At 45.8% G+C, this 12564-nt stretch overlaps 1 protein-coding gene across 4 annotated transcripts in view; it reads left to right on the forward strand.

Moving 5' to 3' along the window:
* The window catches only part of SPAG9 (sperm associated antigen 9), a 1654314-nt gene that overhangs the window by 667445 nt on the left and 974305 nt on the right, over positions 1-12564 (forward strand). The gene's annotated exons all lie outside the window — the stretch shown is intronic.

A 12564-nucleotide genomic window follows, 5' to 3' on the forward strand; every position in this document is an offset into this window, starting at 1 on the left:
AAAGCAATAGAATAAATACATCAAAATACATTTATAAAACATCGCGCAACTCAGTTCATATTAAACAGAACAAATGCTATTTGGAAATCATTCCTGTAGTCATTGCATGCGTACAGAACAAAGTGCAATAGTCTGACAAGCGCTATGTGCAAAACAAGCAGTGAGCAGCATATAAACACATAAAATGTATCCTTTCATTCATATAAAATAGGCGTTGTTAAAATTAAGCAATGGTTACAAAAGGGTCCTAATCACTGGCAGTCAAAGTCTGTAATCTGCCATGTTTGTATCAGACTGCCTGTAAAAATGTATTAGTGACAATGACTATTGCAGGAGTAGTATCACTTTCTAGAATTCTGAAGGCTGCTAGATATATAGTCAACTCCAGAAGGCTATATTGAGGAATACTCCATTTCCAGGGCAGGCCAAGATAACCAGAACAAAACAAAAAAATGTGCATCTCATCCTCATTTTCCTAGCCACACGCCAGGCAAACGCCAGAAACCGGGTCCTTGTGCAATTTACTAGGTCGACGAGGCAGTCTCTGAATTCCATTAGCTCAGGTTTGACCCATAATTGAACCCAATAAACAAGTGGTCTAAGAGCGGCCAGATCAGCAATTCTTTTTAATCTTAAACAAAGAATAAGAGGGTTAGCGGTGTGCTACTGGGAACAGAAACCAGCCGTCTGACAAATTTATTTTCTGTAGCAGTGAGTGGAGAGACATCAGTACAACCCCAAGTCTCAGCTCCAAAAAGAGTGGATCCTTGCCCCTTACCACCATATACTTCCAGTGCCGGTGAGACTGCATGAGAGCTTGTTTGCCTATGCAACCTGTTGATAGCAATGGCTTGACTAGTAACATGCTTTTGGTTAGATGGTATTTCAACTTCAGGATTTCCATTACCTTAACTCCTAAATAATCAAAGTTCCTCACTCTCTCTAGTTCTTCCCCATCAACCCGTATGATTGAATTTTTGACCACCCCCTTCCCAAACACCATGTATTTGGTCTTGTTGACATTTAGCTCCAAGCCCCTGACATGCGGGAATCAGTCACCGATGCATAAGCAAGGTATGCGTTTTGCATTATTTAAATTTTAATTTCCCTTGTCATTTGTCCACTTCACACCGGCCGTCACTGCACACTATGACAAACCTATGTTCAAATTTGTACCCTTTACACCAAACGTAGAAGAAGACCTTAAAGGGGAAGAAGAAAAATTGGAGTCCAGCAGGATATTGAGTTGCTGAGCAACGTAGAAGAGGATGACACTCACTTCCAAAAGTGCGATGACATAATATGGTAGAAACAAATTCACTACAGGAAGATTTGGATTTATGACCTTCAGCATCATCTTCATCAGATAATCTAACCATCTGTAATGGTGTGATAAAAAGTGTTGCAGATACGTATGGAGTCCAATTCGAGGAGGAACAAGCGGGCCCCTGTTTTTTTCCCCTAGAAGCAATACGCCCTATAAAGAAAAATAGGAAATAACTGTTTCTGCTTATGCTATCAAAACTAATCCAATAAAGTAAAATCCAGCAACTGTTAAGCAGTAATACCTCTGATAGTCCAAAAAATAGTGGTCATGTAATCTGCCAATGTTAGCTTACAGTCAACGTCATGAGCTATTGTTGATGCCAAAAGTAAAAAAAACTTTGAAAAACAAGCTACAAACACATACCTGAGCGCTAGATGGTTGAGTAATGAATAGCATGTGAATGTAGAAGAGCATCAACATCAAAACTTTTACAGGTAAGTAACCTATTACTTCCTCTGTACAGATGCAAACAGTGTCAAAAAACTCAAAAGATGTTGGAAGGTGTGAGATTTTGACTTGTGACTAAATTCTTTGCTGGTCATTCAAACAACTTTATTCGGTCAATCAACTATAAATGCACGAATAATCACAATAACAACAGGGTCAGAAAAGCATCTTATCGCAGTAAAACTATAATACAGCAAACACAAAATTTCTATACTCCTCATTACAAAACTCCGAGTCTTAAAAGTTATGGGAAGTAAATAAAGAACATTTCATAAAATTCATCATAAAAGGAGCTATCACCAAGTATACTTCAATACTAAAACACTAACATCACTCAAGTTATGCAGCATATTTTCTTCTCACTTTCAGGGCTTTCGTGATAAAGTTTAGAATTGAATGATACATGGGGTGATATTCAAGACGCTGAAAGAAAAGTAAGCCCTCCTGATGATTATTAAAAGATGTCCCACTTAATACGTGGTGGAGAAACCGTGACCTAAAAGCGAAATATAGATGGCAAAACAGCATAAAATGCGCGGTAGACTGATGGGATCTCCCCTCACAAGGACTACATGGTAACCTTTGAAACCAGGTACCAGTAAAGGCCACTAGAAAGTGGATCATATTCATTCGGAGCTGAGAGATAAAACCTGAGCTCTGAATCCTTTAGACCTAGGGCTCCAGCTCTATGTAGTTAACAATGGAACATATGATTGAACCATAACAGTGTCCAGCATATTTACAAGCCTAGTCTCATCCTTGTGTGCCATAAACCTCTCCTTTCCTTGGTTTCTTGCAGGGTCCAACTACAGACCGATCTCGCTCCTTCCAGCACTTACTAAAATCCTGGAGAAACACGTTCACAGCGTGCTCTCTAACTTCCTGGAGTCGAATGAGCTACTCCATGCGTCCCAATCAGGCTTTCGATCCAACCTAAGCACCGAGACGGCGCTTTTGGAAGTCTCTGAGATTGTGAAAGAGGTGCTGGATGCTGGAGGCAGGGTGATGTTAGTCATGTTAGATCTGTCGGCGGCTTTCGACACCGTACCCATGAGGATCTCCTCACTAGATTACATGACATCGGTCTAGGGGGGACGGTGCTCAATTGGTTCTGTTCCTTCTTAGCCAACCGCCGACAGACGGTCTGGGCCTCACCTGGATCTGCCGAAATGCCGCCATTGGGAGTTGGAGTTCCTCAGGGTTCAGTACTGAGCCCTACTCTTTTTAACATCCTCATGACCCCTCTGGCGACATTGGCGGAGTCCTATGGGGCCCGGATCGTCTCATATGCTGACGATACCCAGCTTCTTTTCACCTGCCGCAAGAGCGAAGATTTCGATGGGGAAAGTATCCGTGAGTGCCTTGGGGCTGTTTTCAACTGGTTCCAACTGAACAGCCTCAAGTGCAACTCGGATAAATCCGAGATACTTTTCTTCGGATGCCCATCGGAACCGGATTGGCATGGTTGGTGGCCTGCTGACATGTTCCCCCCAGCTCAGTCATCTAAATGGGCTAAGAACCTGGGAATTAAAATTGACAACGAGCTCACGCTCAAATCCCAGGTGGCTACTCTCACAGGGACGTGCTTCGGTATCCTCAGGATGCTTCGAAAGTTCTTTCCTCTACTTTCTGAGGAACATCGGAGGATAACGGTACAGGCACTCATAGGATCCAGATTGGACTATGCTAATGCCTTGTATCTGGGTCTGCCGGAATATCTTTTATCTCACCACCCCCTTTCTGAATCGGAATATCTTTTACAGCGCATGCAGGTGACCCAGAATGCTGCAGCACGAGCGATTTTTGGCCTGCATCGCCGTACCAGTGCCTCTAACTTGCTCCAATCCCTTCATTGGCTTCCCATAAGGAAGAGGATAATGCTCAAAGCCATGACTTTAGCCCATAACGCCCTGCATGCCACTGGTGCAAAATACCTTCAGAAGAGGCTGGACTTCTACCGGCCAACACGATCTTTAAGATCGGAGTCACTGGCACTTGCTATGGTTCCACGTATAAAGAGGGCCCGACTGGGTGGCCGGTCTTTTAGATTCCTGGCCCCCCAGCTATGGAACTCTTTACCGCTGTCCCTTCGGGCCACATCGAATCTGCTTGCCTTTAGGAAGGGTTTAAAGACTTGGTTATTTTCTGGTTAGTGCGCCTCCTTTTTAGCTTCTGTTTTTCTCTGCTGTTATGTTTTTCAGTTTCCTCTTGGGTCTGGAGCACAAAGCGCCGGGACACTCCCTTGGAGTAGCCGTTGCGCTATATAAGACTCATATATAACATAACAAAAAGTAATGGGTCAATCCTATGTCACACAGGACATTTTTATTATACTAAGCCAGGGAATCACTAGCACATTATTCTGCACTAGGTAATCCTTAACTATACTTCGAGTAAAGCCTAATTCTTCAGTGGACCAAATCTTTGTCCATAATTGAATGGGGGCAGGACCTGCCCTGTTTTACAATAACCCTCCCAGAGTTCATTCTGAGTAATGAAACTATGGGTAGCCTTTGGGGTCCCTAGTAATCTATTAAAAAATGTGTTCTCTACTCTCTGCAAGGCCTTAGTTGTAGTATACACCCAGGCTCCGGCTCCATATGTATCCACACTGAGCACTTTATTTTTGTACAACATGAACATTTCTGCAACAGGCTTGTGTCCTAGCTTTCTGGTGAAACTAGAAACTGTTTCACAAGAAACCCCATCCCTTGTTTCCTCTGGGTAATAAACCTGCGCCAGTGCAAGTTCTAATTGAACATGAGGCCTAAATAATTTAAATCTTTAGTTTTAGAAATGGACATTCTCCCTATAAAAAAACAATTCCTGCGGGTATTCTTTGGACCACATGTCATTACATATCATTTCTTGTTATTTACTATGAGCTTCAGCTCTTGCATAAATTGGTTAAAACCATTTAAAAGTAATTGTAGGCCATTTGCGATTCGTGCATTTAAATCAGCCCCACCGGCATACAATAAAACGTGAACTAAACGTGAGCCTAGTTTAGGGACGTCACAAGTGCATGTAGTTAAAAAGGTTTCTAAAGCATTTATATAAGATAAAAATAAGAAAAGGGCTATAATGCAACCTTGATTGACACTTTGTTTAACCCCTTCCATGCTCATGACGGAACGGTTCCGTCATGAGCGTCGGTTGGCCTGTGCTCATGACGGAACCGTTCCGTCATGGTTCCATAGGCCCAATGGAACGTTCAGCACAGCGCAGGAATTTGCGCCGCGCTGAACGGGTTTCCTGGATAAGGGGAGTGCACATTCTTTGGTGGGAATATTGATAATGCAACCTTGATTGACACCTTGTTTAATCTGGAAAAGGGGAGTACACTATCCTTGCTGGGAATATTGAACCCTCATGTGGTTAACTTGGAGTAAACATTTTACAATGTGACATAATGCAGGCTCAACCCCTGCCCGACCCGAAATGTCCCATAGTATGTACCTGTCCACTAAGTCAGAGGCACAAGAGAGGGCCATAAAGGACATGTGAAGGGCTCATTTCCTGGCCATGACATATTACTGATGATCAATGTAAGGTTCAAGGCGTACTCCATTGTTTCCAAACCTGGTCGACAGCCATATTGCACTTCACTAAAGAAGGATTTTTCCCACGCCCAATCTTCTAGTTTTGCTAACATTACCCTGCCGAATATTTTAGCAGGGGTCCTTCGGAGAATTCGGCCTATAATTGGAATGGTAATCTTTTTGTCCTTTTATTAAATATGGGTACAACAATATATTCTCTCCAAGTCCCTAGGGTTCCCTTCATAACAATCCTTCTAAAAACATTTGTTACCAGAGGTGCCCAAAAGTCGAGATTGTGTTTAAAAAGTTAAGCTGGGACCCCATCTGGTTCTGGGGTTTTCCCTGTGGCAGAGCGTGAAATCTCTGTCCGAATTTCACTTAACCGTAATGGTCTAACAAAAATGTAGAAGGTCTGCATGTGAAATATAACGGTCATTTAACGGTAAGAACCTGTCCCCTATGTTCATTGGGTTAAAAGTATCTGTAAAATGTTAGAAGCATAACTCTTCCATATTGTGACATTCGATCCCTGAAATTGTCTTTCCAGAAAAAAAATGTTGATTTATTATCCCCCAAAATTCCCTGTTCTCCTTTGCGAGGGAAGAGCTTTCGACTTCCTCCCATGCTCTATTTCTAATATCTGCATTCCTTTTTTTCAGGTGCTTGTTTATAGAGCATTCTCGCAGTTCTAACCATTACCTAGTCCTGAGTTACCTCATTGGTTATTTGTATAGGCGTTTGAACATTTGTGATTAAACCAAGATTGCATATGATTTACAGACCTAGGCTTGCTTGAGGTTAATCCTGATGCAACCGATTTGCGAATATTGGCAAAACTATCATATAAACCTGTAGTGAAGACAGAGCCTAACTTACAAACACTGCTATGCTAGCGTAAGCTTATTAGAAGTTTAAATACCATTTTGTCACTTTGCAGCTTTTGCACACAACACTGCATATAACACTGCATATAACTGTTGTTGTAAGTTAAACTGCTCGATTTTCCACAAATGAGAACGGTCTGTTTTTCATAACCCTAGACTGACACTGCGACCTTAGTCTGTACACTGCGTGCAGAAGTCTTCAAGGTCACAATAACAATGTATGCTGTTATTCAGGTTGATCGTCCCACGCTCTAGACACAACACGCACACAGCTGCAACCAACTGAAATTCTAGTGCCTTTAATATTGCACTGCATGCATGATTTGGGCACTTGGAGAAAAACCCTTTCCAGTGACAGAGAGCTTTGCTGATCCTGAGATGTGATTCACCTCTGCTGATCTTGGAGGTATGGGGTTCCCCGTTTAAGCCTAAGAGCCCTTCTATTATTATAAAACCTAGTTCCTAGCAGGGAAGGGTGGTTCACCTGGCGCTATAGGACCTGTTCCACTATCATTGTAATACAATTTCTCCCTTTGTGATTTATGGAATTGGAACAATGATGATTGTATTATTTCTAATCATATGCCTGCTTATGTTAGCCAAAATACTGCATCTTGGAGCTCGTAGTTAAAAATAAACATTTTAAACTTTTCCGTGTCTCTGATTACTCAAGAGTGTTCTAGATTCCCACCATTTCTGAGAGTACCCTAAGTCACATGTTCTGGGTTGTCTAATCATTGGTAGCTTTGCTGTAGGACGGAGAGCTAATGAGACACTGATGCTAGTCGGATAGCGGTTCTGGGTACTGAGGTGAGTTTATTGGTACACCACAATTCACTGAGGTCCTGGTTTCCTGTGCATAGTTCTGTGCATGAGCAGAATCCCCGCAACATGGCGCACCTAACCCTTGGTCTTATAGTCAAAACACTTGAGTAGTGCTTATAATAGTCCACAGCACCCTCACTCCTGTTTCCGGTTGACAGCAGTGACGGATTAACCTACCTATATAAATAAATTATCGGTTCATTCAAGATTGAGATTAAAAAAAAAAAAGGTTTGCACTTTGATTTACTACCCATTTGTGCAACAATTCTCATGGATTGTTTTTTCTATACTGTGTCCTTATGGGTGATGTTTACATCGCTCAGCATAGTCGAGTATCACTCCAACAACACTTGACCCAGTATGAGGTACCCGCTGATGGTATGGCGGTGCTCTTTGTGGTAAGTGCCGATACAGCACACCCGTTTGAGCTATTTTACTTTTGTGTTACATTTCCTGCTGCGAATGTGGATGATGGTACATTCCATACTTACACACACTCAGTGGTGCCTGCATCCTATGCACCTTATAAGACAAGGGAGATATAGCTTTCTGCTTGGCAGCATCAAGTTTGGTTTAATGGTGCTGTCACGGGCCCATGAGTGGTTACACGGACAAGGGAACGTTGCGTTATCAATGAAGAGGAGGAGACCCAGAAAGTACTGCAGGAGGAAGCATTTTATTAAAACAAAGGAGATAATTTCCATCCAGCTCAGCTAAGGACGAGTGGGGGTTGTTGACACGCCCACCCACGGTTCCAGAGCAGTCTTAAAGGGGTCAGGCCATTCCTGTGCACGGAGGAGGAGTACAGAGTCTGTGTCGGAGGAAGCTTGTGGGGCCCACTCGCTAGGAACACCGTGACAGGTGCCCTCCCCCACACCGTGTCTGCTGTTCGGTTAGGTCCCTTGGCTTTCCCTGGGGCCACTTGGCCAGTCTTGGCGGGTTTAAACCACACCCCCGTTATTAAGCAGCCGCTATAGCTGAGTTAGGTTTACTCTATGCCTCCATAGTCGGGGTATACAGGGCTTTAGTGCAATACGTCTCCTGCAAATTCCAGCACCTGGAGCTGCGGTGCAACCAGTTGGACCGGCCGGGATAAAAGTTAGTCCCTTCATGGTTGATTCGCTTATGGGCAAGCACCCCCAAGACAATGACAAAATGCCTTTTTGACTTGCCTAGAAATTTGACCTACTGGAAGCTGTTTTTCCTTATACGACTCCTGTTGAGAAACACAGGATTCTAACAATTAGTTTGCAGAAAGATTTAGTACCAGAGGTAACAGATTGTGAGACCTGGGGTAAAGTATTTGCGGCAGTCTATGAAATGTGCTTCGGCACACCGTCTATGACTGCCCTGCCCTCCTTGATCAAGTGTGTTCAGGATCAACATTGCTAACGTCAAGGGAGATGCAGTAAACTGTCAGGTGTCTAACCCTGTGCGCAATGTCCCCGAAGCCGATAAACCCTGGCAGTTGCCTAAAATTATTGCCGAGGCTTATAATACCATTGGCCACAATAGTTTGGGTGTTAAGCCTTTTGCTAAAACAGCAGCTCAACCGCAAACTCAGTCGGCTAAGTTTAATAAAGACGACCGTCCAGTTTGTCCTAAACAGAATTGAAAAACTAAAAAAGTGGGGAAGCAGCAGAAGAAACAAGGGCCGAGTCCTGCATCACCAATACCTGTGTCTATTGAGTGCACATATGACTTGTGCGAGTGTTATGTCACCTGATACATTTCAGGTTCCTGATCAACGTTCTCCTCGTTCTTTGCAGGAAACATCGGTCTCATAAACCGGTGGAGGAAAACGCAGCAGAGGCCGGGGTACCCCACAAGAACGTGAGCAGCCCCGCCAGACGGAAGGTAAGGGCAAGCAGGACGACTTTCACGTCAGCGCCCTCAGTTTCAGAAAAAGAAAGTTGCTGCTTTAACAACGAGGTATGCCACGGATAGTGAGAACACACCTGACATGGGCGCTAACGCTGCCAGACAGCGCAGCAGAGGTTACATTATTGCTTCAAGCACTGTTTCTGTATCTGAAGGCTACAGCAATTGAAACGTTCATCACAGTAGAGACAGCTGACACTAGAGTGGCTCCCCCTGACAGACCATATGAATTAGTCCTTTTAATTGAAGGTGACATACCGCGTAAAATAAAAGGGATTTTTGGGGAAAATCTGACCTCTACATATGACATTTTGTTAGCGGAGGCATACTGGCCCCCACCTTTCATTTTGGCCGCTCCGAGAGGGGAGGAGGTAATACCCTCTAGTTTCTTCACACACTATGTTGAAGGAGCAGGCGCAGAATTTTGCAGAAGAGTGGGCTAAGGTGCTTGCACCAGCTTTGTACCGTACTCAAGTCGGTTTGGGACAAACTTTCGCCCAGACATGAGATTCCTTTGCGGTCTATGCCACAGCCTGAAGCCCAATATCCCATGCGGCGGGAAGCGAAAGTTCCTGCGGCAGAAATCCTTGATCAATTGGAATATCAAGGTGTGATTGAAACTTGTGTGTCACCCATTAATAATCCTCTTTTCATTATTATTATTATTATTATTATTGGAGATTTATTAAGCGCCTGGTTACGCCACTGGCGTGTCCCCGCGCTATGGCAAGTGGAGTAGCTGTCCCCCCTCCTCCCAACCAAGCTACCTACTGAAACAAATAAGTTTTAAGTTTTTTCCTAAACTGGGTTTCGGAAGATTCAAGCCGAAGTTCCCGCGGCAGATTATTCCAACATTTGGGGGCAAGGTATCTGAAGGATCTGCCTCCCATGCGGGCTTTAGCAATTCTAGGTACTTTTAGCAGCCCGGTCTGTGAGGACCGAAGGCTGCGTGTAGGCTCGTAGTAAGCTATAAGGCTTTGAAGCGGGAGAGGTGCCTTGCCATTCAAAATACGATGGCAGGTGGCCAGGGCCTTAAACTGCACTCTCCTCTCAATAGGGAGCCAATGGAGCGTTCGCAGGGCTGGCTTGGCAGATGCCCTCCTAGGGAGTCTGAGGACCAGCCGTGCTGCCGCGTTTTGGAGAACCTGCAGACGACCAATGACCCTGCCGATGGCCCCCAGATAAAGTAGATTCCCATAATCAAGTCGGGAGGTGACCAGGGCATGCACCAGCGTCTTACGCGCTGAGATAGGAAGCAGATCTAAAACTTTCCTAAGGGTTCTCAGAACACTGAAGCATACCCCCACCACCCGACCGACATGAAGGCCAAAGGTGAGGTCCCTATCGAGCCACACGCCCAAATTCCTAGCCTCATGGCAAGGTGCAGGAGCTTCCCCCAAACACGGTGGCCACCACGCCGACGACCACGCCGACGGTACACCCCCCACCACGAGCACCTCGGTCTTGCTCCCGTTCAACTTCAAACAGTTGGCAGACATCCAGGCAGCGAGATCATTCATGCAGTTCCTGAAAATGTCTGCTGCAAGACCGGGCGCGCGCGAAAGGGAGATGACCAATTGCGTGTCATCGGCGTAGGACACCAGACGGAGGCCATAGCCCTCCACAATGGCCGCTAGGGGGGAGACATAAATGTTGAATAGGGTTGGGCTCAGGGACGAACCCTGTGGGACGCCCTGGCCCAGCTCAATCTCCCTAGAGTAACACTCACCTAGTCTGACCTGAAAGCACCTCTCAGAGAGGAAGGACTTAATCCACCCAAGCGCAGCTCCTGTCACCCCACCTCCATTCAGACACTGTAGCAAGGTGGAATGTGCTACAGTGTCGAATGCTGCGCTTAAGTCTAAGAGGATCAGTGCCATCGTCTGGCCCTCGTCAACTCCCTGTCTGAGTGCCTCCACCGCCACGAGGAGAGCAGACTCCGTCGAGTGACGGGGACGAAAGCCAAATTGCGAGTCGTGGAGAAGCGAAGCCCTCTCCACGAACTGCATAAGTTGTATATTGGCTATTTTTTCCGCCACCTTCGCCATGTAGGGGAGAAGGGAAATGGGACGGAGATTCTCCAATTTTTCAAAGCTAACATTTGCCTTTTTTTGCAGGGGGAGTACCACTGCCTGTTTCCAGGCCTTCGGGACCACTTGCGACTCAAAGGAAGTGTCCAAGAGCTGACGCACATAAGGCTCTAGCACTGGCAGGCTGTCCTTGAGCCGATTGGGGGTGGTCGGGTCTCTGGGGGAACCGGATTTAATAGATCCACAAATACGAAGAAGCTCCGTAGTGGAGGGGGTAACAAACCCGGTAAGCCGATGTTCCCCTTCCCTTCTTGGAAAATCCGAGAGGGCAGTGCCACTATCTGTCCTCTGGGGGAAAGAGTTATATATATTGGAGACCTTGGTAGCAAAGTACTCCGCAATACGGTTACAGCCCTCCGTAGTGCAAAATTTTTCTGGTGCTGAGACGGATTTTCCTACTGCAATAGTTTTGTAAATCGAGAAAAGCTCCTTGGTGGATTGTTTAGCTTCCTCGATTTTATTGCAATAATATGATGATTTAGCTTTCCTTATCAACATGTGATAGGCACGTCTGCAGTCAGTGTAACAGTTTTTAGCCTGCATAGAGTAAGCGATCCTCCATTTCCTTTCGGCGCGTTTACATGCCGCCTTGGCCGTACGCAGGTCCTCATTGAACCAGGGCGCCGACCGTTGTATGCGGCCGCCTGGTTTCGACGTACCCAGAGGTGCCACCTGATTCAAGGCTTCCAAAATGCGTTGGTCCAGGTTAGAATTCACTTCATCAACCCCGTCACCCCCAGGATGACCATTCTCGGTAAGTGCCCGATTGAATTTGGCCAGGGAGAATGCTGCCCATCTACGCCTGGGATGTTTATCAGCGGGAGGGTCATCGGGGCGGGGTCCCTGAATTCCGATGGTAAAAGGGACGAGGAAATGATCGGACCAAGCAATGGGAATCGGTGCTTGGGCATTCACTTGGCTCCAGTTAGCAAAAACTGGGTCCAGAAGGTGACCCAGCTTGTGGGTAGAAGATAATACCTTCTGCTCGAATTGTAGGCTAGCCATCGTGTGGCATAACTCGCTAGCCACTCTGTCCGAGGGAGTATCTAGGTGTAAGTTAAGATCTCCTAGGACCAGATATTTATCCGAGCGAAGGGCGGCTTCAGTGACACCATCCACTAGCTTACCAACAAAAGCTGTGGAGGAGCCTGGTGGACGGTAGATTAACAAGCCTTTCAGGGTGAAGCGGCCATTAATAGAAATGGAAAAGACGCCAGCTTCACTATCATCGAGCGCCGTGCGATCGAGCTGACATTGATAGTCTTGCCGCACCACAATGGCTATGCCGCCCCCTCTCCCACGTGGCCTGTCTAGCCTGTGAAGGCAGTAACCTTCAGGTATGGCCTCAATGATCTCCGGCATAGAGTCCTGATCCAGCCACGTTTCCGTAAGGAATAAGAGATCCCAAGGTTTCCCCGTAAGGAGGTCACGGATATCAAGGGAGTGTTTCCGTAAGGAACGGACATTTAATAGGCCACATATCAGAGTATGTTGGCCAGCGGTTAGCGCCTTACCGGTGTTAAAGGTGTACTCGCAGTGGCTGCAGCCCCCATTTGTCCCTGCGTCAA

The sequence above is a fragment of the Lissotriton vulgaris genome, chromosome 7, assembly GCF_964263255.1.
Source record: "Lissotriton vulgaris chromosome 7, aLisVul1.2, whole genome shotgun sequence".
NCBI classification, from domain to species: Eukaryota; Metazoa; Chordata; class Amphibia; order Caudata; family Salamandridae; genus Lissotriton; species Lissotriton vulgaris.